Source organism: Pseudophryne corroboree, chromosome 5, assembly GCF_028390025.1.
Source record: "Pseudophryne corroboree isolate aPseCor3 chromosome 5, aPseCor3.hap2, whole genome shotgun sequence".
NCBI classification, from domain to species: Eukaryota; Metazoa; Chordata; class Amphibia; order Anura; family Myobatrachidae; genus Pseudophryne; species Pseudophryne corroboree.
Genome location: NC_086448.1, coordinates 9,149,105 through 9,170,963, shown reverse-complemented (window position 1 = coordinate 9,170,963; position 21,859 = coordinate 9,149,105).

The window sequence follows — 21,859 nt, the reverse complement described above, 5'->3', positions numbered from 1 at the left end:
TCGTCTACTGTCACTGCATATGATTCTCTCACCATTGAAAGAATGGTGGAGGATTATATGAGTGACCGCATCCAAGTAGGCACGTCAGACAGTCCGTACGTATACTGGCAGGAAAAAGAGGCAATTTGGAGGACCTTGCACAAACTGGCTTTATTCTACCTATGTTTCCCTCCCTCCAGTGTGTACTCCGAAAGAGTGTTTAGTGCAGCCGCTCACCTTGTCAGCAATCGGCGTACGAGGTTACTTCCAGAAAATGTGGAGAAGATGATGTTCATCAAAATGAATTATAATCAATTCCTCCGTGGAGACATTCACCAGCAGCAATTGCCTCCACAAAGTTTCACAGGGACCTGAGATGGTGGATTCCAGTGGGGACGAATTAATAATCTGTGAGGAGGGGGATGTACACAGTGAAAGGGGTGAGGAATCGGAGGATGATGATGAGGTGGGCATCTTGCCTCTGTAGAGCCAGTTTGTGCAAGGAGAGATTGATTGCTTCTTTTTTTGGTGGGGGCCCAAACCAACCAGTCATTTCAGTCACAGTCGTGTGACCCTGTCGCTGAAATGATGGGTTCATTAAAGTGTGCATGTCCTGTTTATACAACATAAGGGTGGGTGGGAGGGCCCAAGGACAATTCCATCTTGCACCTCTTTTTTCTTTCATTTTTCTTTGCATCATGTGCTATTTGGGGACAATTTTTTTGAAGTGCCATCCTGCCTGACACTGCAGTGCCACTCCTAGATGGGCCAGGTGTTTGTGTTGGCCACTTGTGTCACTTAGCTTAGTCACACAGCGACCTTGGTGCGCCTCTTTTTTTCTTTGCATCATGTGCTGTTTGGGGACTATTTTTTTGAAGTGCCATCCTGCCTGACACTGCAGTGCCTCTCCTAGATGGACCAGGTGTTTGTGTCTGCCACTTGTGTCGCTTAGCTTAGTCACACAGCGACCTTGGTGCACCTCTTTTTTTCTTTGCATCATGTGCTGTTTGGGGACTATTTTTTTGAAGTGCCATCCTGCCTGACACTGCAGTGCCACTCCTAGATGGGCCAGGTGTTTGTGTCGGCCACTTGTGTCGCTTAGCTTAGCCATCCAGCGACCTCGGTGCAAATTTTAGGACTAAAAATAATATTGTGAGGTGTGAGGTGTTCAGAATAGACTGGAAATGAGTGGAAATTATGGTTATTGAGGTTAATAATACTATGGGATCAAAATGACCCCCAAATTCTATGATTTAAGCTGTTTTTTAGGGTTTTTTGAAAAAAACACCCAAATCCAAAACACACCCGAATCCGACAAAAAAATTTCGGTGAGGTTTTGCCAAAACGCGTCCGAATCCAAAACACGGCCGCGGAACCGAATCCAAAACCAAAACACAAAACCCGAAAAATGTCCGGTGCACATCACTAGTATATGTCCCCAGTAGCCCAACTAGTACACCTGAAGCAGTATTGCACCAAGTATTGAATTGGGAAACTATACAATCACTTTCTGCAAAAAACACCTGTAAGGCAATGTTTACCCTGACACTGCAAATACCTAGAAAACAAATGTTGCCCTGAGAAGCATAGTTAGTGAAGGAGCACTGACTTGCTGTTTGCGAATACTGTTATTTCCCATCTTACGTCAGCAAAACATTTTCCATACTGTTAACCTGTAGACATTAACCACATTTTAAATACTTGCAAATCATCTTTATTTCTGCAGTTCCACTGCTCCCTTATTCAGCCACCACTCCTCCTATTCTTATTTTACTACCAATATTTACCCCATCCACACTACGGCCAGGCTGGCAACATCCCCCATTAATCATTGTCTTCCTAATCCTTTATTCTGTCCCCTGGTACCACCTATATCCTTCTCTCCCAGTCTCCTACATCTTATCCTCTCTCCTCTGTCTCCCATCCTCCCCTCTGCCTCCCTTCCCAACCTCTTCTGTTTCCCCATTGCAATCTACTTCTGCCCCCTCACAGGCTCTCTATCCCACCACTCAACCCTGCTCTCTCCCTCCTCTGCCTGTCACCCAGCGGTGCAAGTGGGTGGGTACAGCGTACCCTTAAGAATTTAGCCATGGGTACACTGTACCAATGCCGACGGGCCGCCACTCCTCGCCGCTTGCTCCCCTTCCTCTCTCCACTGATCACCGCTGATCACCGCCGCTGCATGAGGGGAGGAGAGCAGGGGGACATGTGTATCTGGCACCGGGGGCATATCTGGCATTGCGGGGACATGTGTATCTGGCAATGCGGGCATATCTGGCACTGTGCGGACATGTGTATCTGGCACAGGGGGCATGTCTGTATCTGGCACTGGGGTCATACAGTATCTGGCACTGTGGGAGCATTTCTGTATCTGTCACTGGGGGCATATCTAGCACTGTGAGGGCATTTCTGTAGCTGGCACTGGGAGCAATGTATATCTGACACAGTGGGGGCATTTGTGTATCTGGCACTGTGGGGAATTTGTGTATCTGGAACTCTGGGGGCATTTGTGTATCTGGCACTATAGGGCAATGTGTATCTGGCACTATAGGGCAATGTGTATCTGGCACTCTGGCGGCATTTGTGTATCTGGCACTGTGAGCCAATGTATATCTGGCACTGTGAGGCAATGTATATCTGGCAATCTGGGGGCATTTGTGTATCTGGCACTGTGCGCCAATGTATATCTGGCACTGTGAGGCAATGTATATCTGGCACTCTGGGGGCATTTGTGCATCTGGCACTGTGAGGAAATGTATATCTGGCACCTGGCACTGTGAGGCAATGTATATCTGGCACTCTGGGGGCATTTGTGCATCTGGCACTGTGAGGAAATGTATATTTGGCACCTGGCACTGTGAGGCAATGTATATCTGGCACCTGGCACTGTGAGGCAATGTATATCTGGCACCTGGCACTGTGAGGCAATGTATATCTGGCACTCTGGGGGCATTTGTGTATCTGGCACTATGGGGCAATGTGTATCTGGCACTCTGGCAGCATTTGTGTATCTGGCACTGTGAGGCAATGTGTATCTGGCACTGTGGGGGAATGTATATCTGGCACAATTGGGGTCATATGTGTATCTGCCCCTCCCCCATATGTGTATCACGCCCCCATTTTCATTGGCCACACCCCATGTGGCATTTGGCCACACCCATTTTTTTTTCCTTTGGCGTGCGCACACAGTACCTATAAGACATTTTTTCTACTTGCACCACTGCTGTCACCTCACCTCTCCTCCACCACTCCAAGGACATGCAGTCAGCTAAATGGCACAGGAGGCACTAGCTAGCACCAGAGCCAGATTTACATACAATATATCAGCCAAAGGGTACATGTGGGCACAGGGGCGTTTCTACACAGGAGGGGGCCTGTGTGCACCACCGGGTGGGCCCCCTCCTCTGAACGGCGCTGTAGACTCTGGCAATGTGCCGGAGTCTACTACGCATGCGCAGGTCCTGGATCTTTGATGAGTTTTGATCAGAGATGTGTAGAAAAGATAAGCTGCCTCACCCCACCGCACGTCACTGTATCATACTGCACTCCCTCCATGCCTGTCTCCTGCAGTCTCCCTTCCTAGACAAGGCCCCAGCACCATCATTACACCCTCTATGTGCCTTCCTTCCAAATGAATCTTACCTCAACACTCCAGCAACACTGATAATCTCATTCACATCTCTCCCACAATCTCCTACCCCCTATCCTGTGCCCTCTGTAATGCCAGATCTGTTTGCAACAAACTGGCCCCCACTCATGACCTTTTCATTTCCAACTCCCTGCATCTCATAGCCATTACTGAAACGTGAATTACCCCCTCTGACACTACTTCTCCTGATGCTCTCTCTGCTGGGGGCCTCACATTCTCACATACACCCCAGCCTGGGGGTCACCATGGTGGTGGTGTTAAGGTCCTTTTACCCTCTACCTATTCATACCAACTTATACCTCCAGAACCATCTCTTACATTCTCTTAATTTGAGGTCCATGTTATACGCCTCTACCAACCTACTAATCTTCGAGTTGCTGTCATTTACCGTCCACCTGGCATTTCCTCCAAATTCCTCGACAACTTTGCTTCCTGGCTACCTCACTTCCTCTCTCCTGACATTCCCTCCATTATCCTAGGTGATTTCAACATCACTATCGATAACCCCACAAAATCACTAATCTCTAAACTCCTTAACCTCACCTCTTCACTTGGTCTCTCCCAGTGGACCTCCTCACCCTCCCGTGTGAACGGGAGCTCACTGGATCTGGTTTTCACTCACCGTTGCAATATTTCTGATTTCTCCAACTCCCCTTTTCCCCTCTCTGATCACCACCTGCTCTCTTTTAACTTAACTATCTCCGCTTCTCCATCTCTCCCTCCTAAAGTTACCATCACTAAGCGTACAATTGAGGCTATTGACATCTCATCCCTACCCTCCCTGTCCAACTCACTTATTTCTCCTATTCTCTCTCATGCCCTGAACAAGCCACATCCCTACACAATGCATCTTTTACTTCTGCTCTTGACTCTGTCGCTCCACCTATCACTATTCACTCTTGCAGATCAACACCTCAACCCTGGCACACCAAATGAACCAGATATCTTCAAAAATGCTCAAATATTGCTGAGCGACATTGGAGAAAATCACACTCTAAGGCAAACTTCCTCCATCTGAAATTGATGCTCTCATCTTTCAGTTCTGCTCTTTCCCTCACTGAACAATCATAGAGTACTTCAAAATTCTCATTTCTACCCAAGCTTCCAACCGCTGGTGCCTCTTTCCAACTCTCAACCACCTCCTCCTCTACCTCTCTCCTTCTGCCTGTTCCCATCTTGTTCACCTTCTCAATCTCTCCCTCTCATCAGGCACTGTCCCCTCTGCCTTCAAGCATGCTCTTGTGTCCCCTATTTTTTTTTAAAGAATGTACCCTTGATCCAAACACCCTCTCCAACTTAAGTGTATTGTGTATAACCTCCTAACTGCCTTTATTTCTTCCCACTCACTGCTTGACCCATTCCAGTCTGGTTTCCATTCTCTACACTCCACTGAACCTGTCTTCACAAAAGTCTGCAGTGACCTCCATGCAGTCAAATTTAAGGGTTACTACTCTCTGCTTATTCTTCTTGACCCCTCTGCTGCTTTTGACAGTGAGGATCACCCTCTCCTTTTGCAAATTCTTCACTATATTGGTCTGTGGGATACTGCCCTTTCCTGGCTGTCTGTCTACCTCTCTGATCATTCCTTCTCTGTCTTCTCTCATGACTCTACCTCCCCCCAAATCCATTAACTGTTGGTGTCCCCCAAGGTTCTGTTCTTTTAACTACCAATATCACCTCTATGCTGATGACACTCAAATCTAACATTCCTCCCCTGATTTCTCCACGGCTCTCCTCAATCATACCTCCAACTGTCTCACTGCTATGTCTACCTGGATGTCCCAGTGCTTTCTTTAATTTAAAGTGTGCTTGCAAACATGTGTAAACTAATTCTCTGAATTTCTATTACCAGATAGCTTCAGGTATGGTTACAGGTAATTTTTTAGTGTGCTGAAGGGAAATGTAGTGGTAGGATTTGCATCCCCTCCCCTCTCTGTCTGTTAAACTCAGTGTCCAAAACTGAGTAGATCATCTTCCCACTCTCCCGCACAACCTCACCCCCACAATCTCATGTGGGCTATCTCCTCTAGCCCACAAGTCAGCTGTCTTTGTGTAATTCTTGACTCCTTCCTCTCCTTCAAACCACACATTCAGCACCTCTCACAAACCTGTCATTTTCATCTCAAAAATATTTCCAGGATCAGACCCTTTCTCACCCAGGATGCCACCAAGACCATTATCCACTCACTGAACTTTTCCAGACTGGATTACTGTAATCTCTTCCTAACTGGCCTCCCTGATAATTACCTCTCTCCACTCCAATCTATCCTCAATGCTGCATCCTGGCTCATCTTCCTCACCAAATGCACTATGTCCACCTCCCCTCTCCTACAAACCCTTCACTGGCTCCCCTTCCCTTTTAGAATCCAATTCAAACTTCTCACACTCACTTACAAAGCACTTACCCACTTTCTCCAATTTACATCTCTGACCTTATCTCCCTTTACACTCCCACCCATCCTCTTTGCTCTGCTAATGCACGCCGACTCTCCTGTCTTCTGATTACTTCCGCCCACTCCTATCTCCAAGATTTCTCACGTGCTGCTCCCTTTCTCTGGAATTCTCTACCTCTCCCCTCAGAGTCTCCACCTTTCTACAGAATTTCAAACGGGCTCTTAAGACCCACTTCTTTACCAAATCCAGCCAAATCTCATCCTAACCCTCTGTCCCATACTCACTGTCTACCACATCTGTGTCACCCCTGTCTGTCTACCCCACCCCTTTAGAATGTAAGCTCTCAAGAGTAGGGCCCTCTTCCCTCAAGTGCTTATCCTTTTCTTACTTTAATAATCATCAACTGCCCAAATCCTGCAGTTTTCAGCAACCCTGATACATCTCTGTTGTCAACTGATATAGCTATGTTTAGTTACCCTGTACTTGTCCTATATTATCCTCAACTTAAGTCACTGTTTTCCTGTTTTGGTTACAGTATGTGTATATGTTCTCTGTATTTGGGTGCTGCGGAACCTTTGTTGCCACATATAAATAAAGGATAATAATAATAATAATAATAATAATAATAATCCATAGTGGTCATGAAGAAATAATACAAACCACAGAATTGGTTATCCCAGTAGAGGGGTTCAGAGATGCAAGCAGCCCCTATAAAAGTGTGACCAGAAAGAAAGCTGAATTTGCGTGGACAGCTTAACAGGAAGATACAGTACAAGCTGCAAAACAAGATATCCAGGAACATAATGTTCTGGACCCTATTCGGGTAGATCAGACATTCTACATGGATGTGAGAGTAACTGATCATGCTTTTATTGTACTTTGGACTCAGCAGTTACCATGCCCACAGACAAGATACTCACTGCCCTTCTATATGTGAGAAATGTCACCAAGCAACAATCTGTCACCATAAAATCAGCTTTACCTGTGGCAGTGTGGGTGAGACAAAAGGGCCTAGGTGCTCATACAGTACAGCCATGGCCCAGAAGCACAGTCTGCAGAAGTGGAAATGGTATCTGTCAGAAAGAGGTGGAGCGTCCAGCCAAGAGCCTGTTCAAGTGACCTGCTGCATTGCCAGAATGATGAACTGTGAAAGCACAGAGACTGAGTCACGTCCACTACCAAACTATGGAGGTCCAGTTCAGATCATAGAACCATATACTCAACTGATGAAAGAAGAAAAGAAGTATGTATGGTTCACAAACAGGTCAGCAACAGTGATCTCCACAAGAGGAATCCAACAACTGATCCATGGGAGTGGTGAAGATATAAGAAATCAGTATGCAGGACTACATGCTGTAGCCAAGCTGCTGGAAGACATCAAAGGCCCTCCCATCACCAGTTACACTGACAGACACCAGAACAATTGTAAGGTGCATGACAAGGACATCTGGAGAGGAACCAAGCTGTGGAATGAAATTTGGAACCAGTGTCATCAAATACCTGTGTCTGTGGAGCACATTACTGTCCACAATGGACTAGAAGGCAATGAAATTGAAGATGCCCTTGTGCAAGTCAGAACAGTGAAGGTCACCCAACAAGAGAAAACAGAATTGTATCATTTGAGAGAAGAAAGTAAAGATATCCCAATGTCACAACTTATGGGCAGAGAAAAAGTGGAGGAGTGTGAAACTCATCAACTATCAAATTGCTACAAGAAGTAGACTTATGATATGAATGGTGCTGAAGCATGACACTCTGCAAGTGTTAACAAACAAGATACAATTAAAATGTCGAGAGATTTACAGCTGCAATATAAGATATTCAAAGAAATCCAGTCTGATGATGGCACACACTTCATTGACAAGCCAGTTAGAGACTACGTGGCTGAGTGGGGGGTGTACTGGTTGTACTACATTCCCTGTTATTAGCAAGATACCATGTTGAGTAAACATATGAATGAGCTCCTGAAGGACCAGGAAGGAATGTCCACGCATAAAAGTAAGGGTGGGGATGAAGTCCTTCAGGAAGCTGTGTTGTTTGAATGAGAGGGCATTAGAGGGGAACATCTCACATGCCAGGGTGGAACTGACACAAAGAGAAGCTATAGGCTCTCAGCTGATTATGATAAACATTGTGCAAGTAGCACAGAAATTGTCAGGAGAAATTATCACAGCTGAATTGGGACAGATGTGTAATATGATGTTTGATAATGATACCGATTCCTGTCTATTTTTCTTCTCACAGGCTGAACTCCAGATCGACATGATGATTAGTGATGTGCACCGGACATTTTTCGGGTTATGTGTTTTGGTTTTGGATTCGGTTCCGCGGCCATGTTTTGGATTCGGACACGTTTTGGCAAAACCTCACCGAAATTTTTTTGTCGGATTCGGGTGTGTTTTGGATTCGGGTGTTTTTTTCAAAAAACCCTAAAAAACAGCTTAAATCATAGAATTTGGGAGTCATTTTGATCCCATAGTATTATTAACCTCAATAACCATAATTTCCACTCATTTCCAGTCTATTCTGAACACCTCACACCTCACAATATTATTTTTAGTCCTAAAATTTGCACCGAGGTCGCTGGATGGCTAAGCTAAGCGACCCAAGTGGCCGACACAAACACCTGGCCCATCTAGGAGTGGCACTGTAGTGTCAGACAGGATGGCACTTCAAAAAAATACTCCCCAAACAGCACATGATGCAAAGAAAAAAAGAGGCGCACCAAGGTCGCTGTGTGACTAAGCTAAGCGACACAAGTGGCCGACACAAACACCTGGCCCATCTAGGAGAGGCACTGCAGTGTCAGGCAGGATGGCACTTCAAAAAAATTGTCCCCAAACAGCACATGATGCAAAGAAAAATGAAAGAAAAAAGAGGTGCAAGATGGAATTGTCCTTGGGCCCTCCCACCCACCCTTATGTTGTATAAACAGGACATGCACACTTTAACCAACCCATCATTTCAGTGACAGGGTCTGCCACACGACTGTGACTGAAATGACGGGTTGGTTTGGACCCCCACCAAAAAAGAAGCAATTAATCTCTCCTTGCACAAACTGGCTCTACAGAGGCAAGATGTCCACCTCATCATCATCCTCCGATTCCTCACCCCTTTCACTGTGTACATCCCCCTCCTCACAGATTATTAATTCGTCCCCACTGGAATCCACCATCTCAGGTCCCTGTGTACTTTGTGGAGGCAATTGCTGCTGGTGAATGTCTCCACGGAGGAATTGATTATAATTAATTTTGATGAACATCATCTTCTCCACATTTTCTGGAAGTAACCTCGTACGCCGATTGCTGACAAGGTGAGCGGCTGCACTAAACACTCTTTCGGAGTACACACTTGTGGGAGGGCAACTTAGGTAGAATAAAGCCAGTTTGTGCAAGGGCCTCCAAATTGCCTCTTTTTCCTGACAGTATACGTACGGACTGTCTGACGTGCCTACTTGGATGCGGTCACTCATATAATTCTCCACCATTCTTTCAATGGTGAGAGAATCATATGCAGTGACAGTAGACGACATGTCAGTAATCGTTGGCAGATCCTTCAGTCCGGACCAGATGTCAGCACTCGCTCCAGACTGCCCTGCATCACCGCCAGCTGGTGGGCTCGGAATTCTTAGCCTTTTCCTCGCACCCACAGTTGCGGGAGAATGTGAAGGAGGAGATGTTGACGGGTCACGTTCCGCTTGACTTGACAATTTTCTCACCAGCAGGTCTTTGAACCTCTGTGTCTGCGGAAAGAGAGATACAACGTAGGTTTTAAATCTAGGATCGAGCACGGTGGCCAAAATGTAGTGCTCTGATTTCAACAGATTGACCACCCGTGAATCCTGGTTAAGCGAATTAAGGGCTCCATCCACAAGTCCCACATGCCTAGCAGAATCGCTCTGTTTTAGCTCCTCCTTCAATGTCTCCAGCTTCTTCTGCAAAAGCCTGATGAGGGGAATGACCTGACTCAGGCTGGCAGTGTCTGAACTGACTTCACGTGTGGCAAGTTCAAAGGGTTGCAGAACCTTGCACAACGTTGAAATCATTCTCCACTGCGCTTGAGTCAGGTGCATTCCCCCTCCTTTGCCTATATCGTGTTATGCACACCAGTGCCTGCAGGAAAGTACTAGTGTCAGAACTGTTATGCACTCCAATGTCTGCAGGAATGTACTGGTGTTTGAACTGTTATGCAAAACAAATGGACTCACAGACAAACTGGGGAATATGACATAACGTACACAGAAGGTGATAGGGTAACAAAATACACACACAGTGAACAGAGAAGCCCAGAGGCTAAGGAACTGGGTATCTCCCTTGTATTAGAACTGCTCAGATGTAAAAAGCAAGATGTTGTGTTTTAATACGTAGAGAACCCGAAATGCTGTTGCTAAGGGCAACAGCAAAACCCTAAAGGGTTACCAACGGGTGTGGCAGTAAACTCCTTGGTCAGAGATGGAATGATAGACACAAGGAGAGCCTCCACAATCCTGATTCTCACTTGCAGTGCACAGGTTTAAGCTTACTGCCACTAAACTGACCCCTGACACCTAGCACAGTGAGACAGGATTAGACAGGCAAGTGTTAGAATACAGCCGCAAACTTGCTAAGTTCACAGAGTAATAACAGAACCCCAGCAAGCTAAACGACTGACTCCAGTCTTACTGCTAGGTCTGGATTGGCAGAGTGTAATACCAAATCCCCAGGCCTATTTGCAGTAAGCAACAAACAAATACAAAGCTACACAGTACTGGCTAACTTTCATGAACTGACTAACCAACAGAGATTCAGCAGCATCTGCTTACCCTGAAAAGAGGCCTTATAAAGCAGGTGCTGTCCACGCCCCACTCAGACCTCACAGACTGTGAGCACAAAAACCAGCACCGGATCCCCTGCCGTGCACAGAGCCTAAACCACTGCACAGCAAAAGACCCGAACCGGAGTATCAGCTGCGCTCAGGTTACTCCACTAGCACTTGTCTCCCGGTTGCCATGACGACGTGGCAGCACAGGGCAGGAGACCCTAACAGTACCCCCCCTCTGACGAGGGGTCAAAGAACCCCTACCACCGGGTTTATCGGGGAACTGCGAGAAGAAAGAGCGTATCAGTCTGGGGGCATGAAGATCACAACTGCGCACCCACGACCGCTCCTCCGGGCCATACCCCTTCCAGTGCACCAAAAATGACAGCCGACCCCGAACCACCTTGGAGTCAAGAATCCTTTCAACAACAAACTCCCTCTGGCCACGTATCAGAAGAGGGGAAGGTCTTCCACTGGAAGAAGGATTACTAATCGCCCGTTTTAAAAGGGAACAGTGAAATGTTTTATTGATACCCAAAGAACGGGGCAGATCTAACTGAAATGCCACCGGATTGATAACCCTGGTGATCTTATAAGGGCCGATGAACCGGGGCCCTAACTTATGAGATGGCTGTCTCAACTTCAAATTCTTGGTAGACAACCAGACGAAGTCTCCTAATTTGAAGCTGCAGGGTCTTTTCCGCTTATCAAAAACCCTTTTGGTCACTAATGACACAGACACAAGGGCTTTCTTCACTTTCCGCCAAATACCTCTAAGGACCGAAACCACAGAGGAACCACCAGGCGTGGAGTCCAGGGGGTCAAAAGAATTGGCCTTAGGATGATGCCCATACACACAAAGGAAGGGAGAGATCCCTGTAGCAGAGTGAGCCGCGTTGTTATAGGCAAACTCCGCCATGGACAGATGAGCAACCCAGTCAGTCTGACACTTGGAGACATAACACCTGAGGAACTGCTCCAAGGACTGGTTCACCCTTTCAGTCTGCCCATTAGACTGCGGATGGTAGCCTGACGACAAGCTGACAGAAATCTGGAGATCGGAACAAAATGCCCTCCAGAATTTGGCCACAAACTGGGATCCGCGGTCAGAGACCACATCAAGTGGCAACCCGTGGAGACGCACAACATGCAGCATAAATAATTCAGACAGGCGTCTGGCTGATGGCAGCCCAACCAGTGGAACGAAGTGCGCCATCTTCGAAAACCTGTCAACGACAACCCAGATGGCTGTCATCCCCGAGGATTTGGGCAAGTCCACCACAAAATCCATTGAAATGTGGGTCCATGGCTTAGATGGGATAGAGAGTGGATGTAATGGGCCAACAGGAACCCCTCTAGGAGTCTTATTTCGGGCACAGATGTCACATGCCCGAACCCACTGATCCACATCCTTAGCCACCGAGGGCCACCACACCGCCCTAGATAGCAACTCCCGAGTTCTGGCAATACCCGGGTGACCTGCCGACTTCTTGGCATGGAATTCCAGGAACACTCGCTGTCTTAACCTAGGAGGCACAAACAAAAGACCTACCGGAAGGTCTGGAGGAGCCTGCTCCTGTGCTCTAAGGACTAATGATAAGAGGTCCTGGGTAATGCCCACTTTAATACATGATGGGGAAACAATGGGCAACGGCTCCTCGGTGGTCTTCTGGATTGGAGCAAAACTCCGCGAGAGCGCATCAGCCTTGATGTTTTTTGACCCAGGGCGATATGTTATCAAAAAATTAAAGCGAGCAAAAAACAAAGCCCATCGTGCCTGCCTGGCATTGAGACGCTTCGCTGACTCTAAATATGCCAGATTCTTATGGTCAGTGAGAATTGAGACCACAAACTTAGCCCCCTCAAGCCAGTGTCTCCACTCCTCGAGTGCATCCTTAATAGCCAACAATTCCCGGTTACCCACGTCATAATTCATCTCGGCAGGCGAAAATTTACGGGAAAAGTAAGCACAGGGATGAAGGCGATTATCAGACACTCCCATCTGAGAAAGCACTGCCCCAATACCCATCTCAGAGGCATCCACCTCCACCACAAAAGGACGCTCTGGATCTGGGTGTCGCAGCACCTTGGCCGAAACAAATGCCCTTTTGAGACGGGCAAAAGCCGCTTTAGCCTCACAAGACCAGTGAGCAACATCCACCCCTTTCTTAGTGAGTGCCACCAAGGGCGCCACTATAGACGAAAATCCAGCGATAAATCGTCTATAAAAATTTGCAAAGCCCAGGAAACGCTGAAGCGCCTTCAAACTAGTGGGCTGCACCCAATCCAGGACTGCCTGTACCTTGGAACCCTCCATTTGGAAACCTTCTGGGGAGATAATATATCCTAGAAATGCGATTTGCTGAACTTCAAATTCGCACTTCTCCAGCTTCGCCCCAAGCCGGTGGTCTCTGAGTTTCTGGAGGACTAAGCGTACATGCTTCCGATGTTCCTCCAGGGAATGGGAGAAGATTAGGATGTCATCTAAGTATACAACTAAGAATCTATCCAAATATTCCCTGAGCACATCATTCATGAAATCCTGGAAGACTGCCGGGGCATTACAGAGCCCAAAAGGCATCACCAAATATTCATAATGCCCTGAGTGGGTATTAAAGGCAGTCTTCCATTCATCCCCCTCTCTTATTCGGATTAGATTGTACGCACCGCGTAGGTCAATCTTAGAAAAAATGGTGGCAGTACGAAGCTGGTCAAACAAGACCGAAATGAGAGGCAGTGGGTATGAGTTTTTAATCGTGATACGGTTCAATTCCCTGAAGTCGATGCAGGGTCGCAACGAACCGTCCTTTTTACCCACGAAGAAGAACCCCGACCCAACTGGAGACTGTGAAGGTCTGATAAATCCCTTAGCCAAGTTCTCCTGAATGTACTCTGCCATAGCCTGAGTCTCAGGACGTGACAGGGAGTACAACCTGCTCTTGGGAAGCTTAGCATTTGGCAAGAAATCAATGGCACAGTCATAGGGGCGATAGGGAGGTAGTACCTCTGCAACTTTTTTGGAGAACACGTCCGCAAAATCTGCATAACACCCTGGCAATCCTGGCAAACTTAGCTGCGAGAGCCTGACTGGAAGGCTCAAGCAACTCCTGAAACAATCAGTACCCCAACTAAGAATCTCCCCAGAGACCCAGTCAAATTGAGGATTGTGGGCCCTTAACCAGGGTAACCCCAACACCAATGGGGCAAAAGTACAGACAGTCACATAAAAGGACAATTTTTCAGAGTGTGTGGCTCCAATAAACAAAGAAATCTGGCTAGTGCAAGAGGTAATTTTACCTTGGGATAATGGTTCCCCGTTTAACCCACAAATCTCAATTTCCGATGCCAAGGGTACTAAGGGAACAGAGTGTTTTAGGGCGAATTGGCGGTCCATAAAAACCCCGTCGGCCCCACTGTCCACAAAGGCCTCAGTCTTGACAGTTTGACCGAGGATCTTCAAGGTCACCGGAATGATAAAAGTCTTCTTGGGAAATTCTGACTTCTGGCCTGGCAGGATATTTCCCATCACCCTCAGGCCCTGAAGTTTTCCGGCTTTTCTGGGCATGATACTACCACATGACCTTTATTCCCACAGTACAAACACAACCCCTGCTGTCTCCTCCGCGTCTTCTCACGCGAGGAGAGGCGGGTAGCCCCAATCTGCATAGGCTCCTCAGAAAATTCCTCAGAGTCTGAGGTTCCCTTGGGAAGGAAGGAAATCTCAGTCTCCCTTTCAAGCCTACGCTCTCTCAGCCGTCTATCCACCCGGATGGATAACTGCATGAGCTGATCCAAGCTATCAGGCAAGGGATATTGTACCAGTTGGTCCTTTATCTGGTTAGAAAGACCTCTTCGGTACTGGTGTCTCAGGGCTGGGTCATTCCACTGGGTATCATGGGCCAACCTCCGAAACTCCGTACAGTAAACCTCAACTGGCCTTCGCCCTTGCTTAAGGATCGAAATCTGAGCCTCGGCTGAGGCCGTCTTGTCAGGGTCATCATACAACATGCCCAGTGCCGTAAAAAAAGCATCAACACTTTTAAGCGACGGACAGTCAGGCTGCAACCCATATGCCCAGACCTGTGGGTCTCCTTGTAGCAAGGAAATCACTATGCCCACCCGCTGAATCTCCGACCCAGAAGACTGAGGCCTAAGCCGGAAGTATAGCTTGCAGCTCTCCTTGAAACAAAAGAACTGCGAGCGATCTCCAGAAAAACGATCCGGGAGATTTACTTTCGGCTCCTTAACCCCTGCAGGTGCTGCTGCTGCGGGAGCTCCGCCAGCAGCCTGGGAGGTGTGCATTTTAATGGACAAATCATTAAATTGTCGAGTCAGGACCTGCACCTGATCGACCACCTGTTGCAACGTATTTTGAGGGGTATGCTCCATATTCCCACAAAATTTCAACAGGAGTATTAGGCTGCTGAATATGTTATGCACACCAGTGCCTGCAGGAAAGTACTAGTGTCAGAACTGTTATGCACTCCAGTGTCTGCAGGTATGTACTGGTGTTTGAACTGTTATGCAAAACAAATGGACTCACAGACAAACTGGGGAATATGACATAACGTACACAGAAGGTGATAGGGTAACAAAATACACACACAGTGAACAGAGAAGCCCAGAGGCTAAGGAACTGGGTATCTCCCTTGTATTAGAACTGCTCAGATGTAAAAAGCAAGATGTTGTGTTTTAATACGTAGAGAACCCGAAATGCTGTTGCTAAGGGCAACAGCAAAACCCTAAAGGGTTACCAACGGGTGTGGCAGTAAACTCCTTGGTCAGAGATGGAATGATAGACACAAGGAGAGCCTCCACAATCCTGATTCTCACTTGCAGTGCACAGGTTTAAGCTTACTGCCACTAAACTGACCCCTGACACCTAGCACAGTGAGACAGGATTAGACAGGCAAGTGTTAGAATACAGCCGCAAACTTGCTAAGTTCACAGAGTAATAACAGAACCCCAGCAAGCTAAACGACTGACTCCAGTCTTACTGCTAGGTCTGGATTGGCAGAGTGTAATACCAAATCCCCAGGCCTATTTGCAGTAAGCAACAAACAAATACAAAGCTACACAGTACTGGCTAACTTTCATGAACTGACTAACCAACAGAGATTCAGCAGCATCTGCTTACCCTGAAAAGAGGCCTTATAAAGCAGGTGCTGTCCACGCCCCACTCAGACCTCACAGACTGTGAGCACAAAAACCAGCACCGGATCCCCTGCCGTGCACAGAGCCTATAACCACTGCACAGCAAAATACCCGAACCGGAGTATCAGCTGCGCTCAGGTTACTCCACTAGCACTTGTCTCCCGGTTGCCATGACGACGTGGCAGCACAGGGCAGGAGACCCTAACATATCGTGGCCAGATGTATAGGCTTGAATGGCCTTTTGCTGCTCCTCCATCCTCTGAAGCATATAGAGGGTTGAATTCCACCTCGTTACCACCTCTTGCTTCAGATGATGGCAGGGCAGGTTCAGGATTGCTTGGTGGTGCTCCAGTCTTCTGTACGCGGTGGCTGAATGCCGAAAGTGGCCCGCAATTCTTCGGGCCACCGACAGCATCTCTTGCACACCCCTGTCGTTTTTTAAATAATTCTGCACCACCAAATTCAATGTATGTGCAAAACATGGGACGTGCTGGAATTTGCCCAGATGTAATGCACGCACAATATTGCTGGCGTTGTCCGATGTCACAAATCCCCAGGAGAGTCCAATTGGGGTAAGCCATTCTGCGATGATCTTCCTCAGTTTCCGTAAGAGGTTGTCAGCTGTGTGCCTCTTCTGGAAAGCGGTGATACAAAGTGTAGCCTGCCTAGGAACGAGTTGGCGTTTGCGAGATGCTGCACTGGTGCCGCCGCTGCTGTTCTTGCTGCGGGAGGCAATACATCTACCCAGTGGGCTGTCACAGTCATATAGTCCTGAGTTTGCCCTGCTCCACTTGACCACATGTCCGTGGTTAAGTGGACATTGGGTACAACTGCATTTTTTAGGACACTGGTGAGTCTTTTTCTGAGGTCTGTGTACATTTTCGGTATCGCCTGCCTAGAGAAATGGAACCTAGATGGTATTTGGTACCGGGGACACAGTACCTCAATTAAGTCTCTAGTTGCCTCTAAATTAACGGTGGATACCGGAACCACGTTTCTCACCGCCCAGGCTGCCAAGGCCTGAGTTATCTGCTTTGCAGCAGGATGACTGCTGTGATATTTCATCTTCCTCGTAAAGGACTATTGGACAGTCAATTGCTTACTGGAAGTAGTACAAGTGGTCTTCCGACTTCCCCTCTGGGATGACGATCGACTCCCAGCAGCTACAACAGCAGCGCCAGCAACAGTAGGCGTTACACTCAAGGATGCATCGGAGGAATCCCAGGCAGGAGAGGACTCGTCAGACTTGCCAGTGACATGGCCTGCAGGACTATTGGCTTTCCTGGGTAAGGAGGAAATTGACACTGAGGGAGTTGGTGGTGTGGTTTGCAGGAGCTTGGTTACAAGAGGAAGGGATTTAGTGGTCAGTGGACTGCTTCCGCTGTCACCCAAAGTTTTTGAACTTGTCACTGACTTATGATGAATGCGCTGCAGGTGACGTATAAGGGAGGATGTTCCGAGGTGGTTAACGTCCTTACCCCTACTTATTACAGCTTGACAAAGGCAACACACGGCTTGACACCTGTTGTCCGCATTTGTGTTGAAATAATTTCACACCGAAGAGCTGATTTTTTTTTTAGTATTTTGACCAGGCATGTCAACGGCCATATTCGTCCCACGGACAACAGGTGTCTCCCCGGGTGCCTGACTTAAACAAACCACCTCACCATCAGAATCCTCCTTGTCAATTTCCTCCCCAGCGCCAGCAACACCCATATCCTCATCTTGGTGTACTTCAACACTGACATCTTCAGTTTGACTATCAGGAACTGGACTGCAGGTGCTCCTTCCAGCACTTGCAGGGGGCGTGCAAATGGTGGAAGGCGCAAGCTCTCCCCGTCCAGTGTTGGGAAGGTCAGGCATCGCAACCGACACAATTGGACTCTCCTTGGGGATTTGTGATTTAGAAGAACGCACAGTTCTTTGCTGTGCTTTTGCCAGCTTAAGTCTTTTCATTTTTCTACCGAGAGGATGAGTGCTTCCATCCTCATGTGAAGCTGAACCACTAGACATGAACATAGGCCAGGGCCTCAGCCGCTCCTTGCCACTCCGTGTCGTAAATGGCATATTGGCAAGTTTACGCTTCTCCTCAGACGCTTTTAATTTTGATTTTTGGGTCATTTTACTGAACTTTTGTTTTTTGGATTTTACATGCTCTCTACTATGACATTGGGCATCGGCCTTGGCAGACGACGTTGATGGCATTTCATCGTCTCGGCCATGACTAGTGGCAGCAGCTTCAGCACGAGGTGGAAGTGGATCTTGATCTTTCCCTATTTTAACCTCCACATTTTTGTTCTCCATATTTTAATGTGTGGAATTATATGCCAGTATCAATAGCAATGGCCTACTACTATATATACTGCGCACAACTAAAATGCACCACAGGTATAGAATGTAGATGGATAGTATACTTAATGACGACACAGAGGTAGGTACAGCAGTGGCCTTCCGTACCGTACTGCTATATATAGTATACTGGTGGTCACTGTGTCAGCAAACTGCAAAACTAAAATGCACCACAGGTATAGAATGTAGATGGATAGTATACTTAAAGACGACACAGAGGTAGGTACAGCAGTGGCCTTTCGTACCGTACTGCTATATATAGTATACTGGTGGTCACTGTGTCAGCAAACTGCAAAACTAAAATGCACCACAGGTATAGAATGTAGATGGATAGTATACTTAATGACGACACAGAGGTAGGTACAGCAGTGGCCTTCCGTACTGTACTGCTATATATAGTATACTGGTGGTCACTGTGTCAGCAAACTGCAAAACTAAAATGCACCACAGGTATAGAATGTAGATGGATAGTATACTTAATGACGACACAGAGGTAGGTACAGCAGTGGCCTTCCGTACCGTACTGCTATATATAGTATACTGGTGGTCACTGTGTCAGCAAACTGCAAAACTAAAATGCACCACAGGTATAGAATGTAGATGGATAGTATACTTAATGACGACACAGAGGTAGGTACAGCAGTGGCCTTCCGTACCGTACTGCTATATATAGTATACTGGTGGTCACTGTGTCAGCAAACTGCAAAACTAAAATGCACCACAGGTATAGAATGTAGATGGATAGTATACTTAATGACGACACAGAGGTAGGTACAGCAGTGGCCTTCCGTACCGTACTGCTATATATAGTATACTGGTGGTCACTGTGTCAGCAAACTGCAAAACTAAAATGCACCACAGGTATAGAATGTAGATGGACAGTATACTTAATGACGACACAGAGGTAGGTACAGCAGTGGCCTTCCGTACCGTACTGCTATATATAGTATACTGGTGGTCACTGTGTCAGCAAAACTCTGCACTGTACTCCTCCTATATAATATTATACTGGTGGTCCCGACTCCCCAGTCCCCACAATAAAGCAGCACACTGAGCACAGATATGGAGTGTTTTTCAGGCAGACAACGTATAATGGTGGTCACTGTCAGCAAAACTCTGCACTGTACTCCTCCTATATAATATTAATTATACTGGTGGTCCCCAGTCCACACATTAAAATAAAGCAGCACACTGAGCACAGATATGGAGTGTTTTTCAGGCAGACAACGTATACTGGTGGTCACTGTCAGCAAAACTCTGCACTGTACTCCTGCTATATAATACAGCTGCTCCCCAGTCCCCACAATTAAGCAGTGTGAGCACAGATATATATGCAGCACACTAAGCACAGATATGGAGCGTTTTTTTCAGGCAGAGAACGGATAACTGGTGGTCACTGATCAGCAAAACTCTGCACTGTACTCCTCCTATATTATACAGCTGCTCCCCAGTCCTCCCCACAATGAATTAAGCAATAATGCACAATCAAATTCAACAATAACGGAGAGGACGCCAGCCACGTCCTCTCCCTAACATTTGCAATGCACGAGTGAAAATGGCGGCGACGCGCGGCTGCTTATATAGAATCCAAATCTCGCGAGAATCCGACAGCGGGATGATGACGTTCGGGCGCGCTCGGGTTACCCGAGCCATACGGGAGAATCCGAGTATGGCTCAGACCCGTGTAAAAAGGGTGAAGTTCGGGGGGGTTCGGTTTCCGAGAAACCGAACCCGCTCATCACTAATGATGATGCTCAACAGATTATTCGGGCCCAGCCCAAACAAGGCTTTGTGGTCAGGCATTATGGATATCAGCATCCTGATAGTCGGAACCATTCTCCTGATGTAGATTTTCCATCCTACAGCCCTACTGTACAAAGTCTACTGGAGTCATGGTGTAACACCTTTCTACAAGTACACTATAGAGCTGCAGAACAACTGCAGATGAAGGACTGTGGTACCCATGCCCCAGGTGCTGCCAATTCCATACACTGGGTAGGGATACCATTGACTATGATTGAATTTCTAAAATTGGAACATAAGAGTGGAAGTGGCTTCAGTGAAAGCTTTGCTATAAAATCTGTTCCTTTAATGATTACATCATTAGGCACACCACCTAACTTTTGCATTGAGTCACCACCTACCCATGCTCCAATACCATTGTATGCTGAAAACCACTGCCTGCATCCTTACCACTGCATTTACGGCAAATTGACTGTTGAAATATTACAATGACCTTTATAATATTTCACTGGACAGAACATTGATTATGATGAATGATGTGGGGGTACAAATAGTAGATGATGATAATAATTGTTGGGTTCTTTTAAATAGAACACGGAAATGTAACACAGCGACCTCATTGGAGTAGACTCCTGATCACAAACTGGGATATGATTTATTGTCTAATGTATACACTGTGATACAGAACATATCATATATCTTACCAACCAATGTGTATTACCTTTGTGAGAAAAAGGCATATAAATGGCTACCTTATGGAGATATAGAACTATTTGGGATGTATGAGATGAATCCATATGTATCCAGCCCATGATAGTGAAGTGCAAACCACCATCTTATAAAAACTAAGGGTGGATTGTATGAGCAGAGTAGGATTTACCACAAGGCAACCAAAGCAGCTGCTTAGGCCCCTGTTGGTCTCAGGGGGCCCTACTGGTCCCATGGGGCCCGCCAACAAGGCTGCATAAAGGGCATTTCTGTCAGATCATGAGCTTCAGGCTGTCAGCTCCAGCGCATGCCGGTGTCTCCAGACCTGCAGCTCTGTGCGTATGACATATCATGACACAAATGTGTATGACGTCAGATGCTTAGAGAGAAGAGCTGAGATGTGCGCAGAAAAAAACAGCGAGGTCTTGCAGTATACTTTATTACAGGATTTTTTTTACATTTTATATAATATCCACCCCATACTACAAATTCCAATCAGGCGTGAGTGAGGGATGATGGTGGGATAAATGATAGGGAGGGGGGGGGTAGACAGTGAGGATTGTTTGAGGAAAAGAGGCCGCAAATTGGTACCTTGCCTAGGGCCCCATGAGATCTAAATCCACCTCTGTCTATGGGTGCTATATGGTGATATTTTTAACTACTTTTTAGATGCCATTTTGGCCATGTGTAACTCCATTTTGTATACGTATGACCTTATTGCTTTATACTGTAGGTACTTTTAATTAGGATTAGTGCTTTGCAGACATATACGCACCAGTTAGAAATATACAGTAGCCTCATGTTATGCTCCACAGCTATCTTTCACCTTTGACCTAGTATGAAAGACATAGGGAGGTATTCAATTATTTTCACCCCCTTTCACACCCATTCTATTTCGGCTGATGGGCTTGGTACTGTATAATCATTTCAGCTAGTGATGAGCGGGTTCGGTTTCTCGAACCCCCTCCGAACTTCACCCTTTTTACACGGGTCCGAGCCATACTCGGATTCTCCCGTATGGCTCGGGTAACCCGAGCGCGCCCGAACGTCATCATCCCGCTGTCGGATTCTCGCGAGATTCAGATT